This window comes from Acomys russatus, chromosome 10 (genome assembly GCF_903995435.1).
Source record: "Acomys russatus chromosome 10, mAcoRus1.1, whole genome shotgun sequence".
Taxonomy (NCBI): domain Eukaryota; kingdom Metazoa; phylum Chordata; class Mammalia; order Rodentia; family Muridae; genus Acomys; species Acomys russatus.
In genome coordinates, this window is record NC_067146.1 from 74,634,433 (window position 1) to 74,635,481 (window position 1,049).

Genomic DNA, 1,049 nt, shown 5'->3' on the forward strand with positions numbered 1-1,049 from the left:
CTTCGCAGCCGGCGCGCCAGCCAATGGCCTCGGAGCTCCTGCCCGCCTGCAAAGCTGGCCGGGGCCACTCCAGGCTGGGGGCCATCGCCACCCCTCAAAGAGGAGATGTAGCCACCAACCCGGCCTCTAGGTTTAGGGTGATCAGCCTTGTCCCAAGCAATGCTGCGGCCGGGACTGTGGGCTTGATTTCTGATACTTCTATGAATGCACTGGACATCCCAGGAGAAAATGGTGCCTCACCCTTGTAAAAATTTTGCTGTAATATTTACTGAACACCTACTATGTGTCGGATTCTGCTTAGGCAGAGGGAGGGTTTTGTGGGCTTAAGTTGCAACGGTCACCACTGCTGTGATTTTTGAACATTTACTGTCTTGGAGCCTCCCATGTTCTGTGTATAGGGGGTGGCACATAGTAGGCTCTCAGCAAAGGTAGTTAGTTACCCCCATAACCCCTTTGCCAGACGTCGTGGTGCACATTTTTAATCCCAGCACTTGACAGGTAGAGGCAGGTGGATCTCTGAGTTTAAGGTCAGTCTGATCTTCATAGTTCCAGGCCAGTCTTTAAAAAAAAAAAGTAATTGCCCACCATTCCACCAAGATAAGCCCCTGTAGTTATCTGTAGCATAGTGTCCACTTTGTCTTCCTAAATGACCACTCTTTATCTTCTCTGTGACAGATTTCTCCAAGACTTGTCACCTTGGGGAAAGTCAAACCTGGTGGAAGCCATGAGTTCTACTACACTTAAAATTAAGACCAGTATGAGGCTGTGGGGAGGGGCAGGGTGCCAGAAGGGCTGTCTTCAGAAGGACAGTTATTAAGGGCTTTGTTAGGTATGCTTCCAGAATATAGAAATGAGTATTTCATAGGCTCATATTATCCTCAAGAAGCTTAGGGGCTAGTGAAGGTTATGCATCTAGAAGTCAAGTGGTTTCTTTCTGTTTTCCTGGAGACAGGTGTGCATGGATAGAAGTGCACATATCACAAAAATATCATGTCCACTGTTAGTAGAGGAACTGGGCAATCCCAGACCAAAAAGCTCCAGGCAACTAT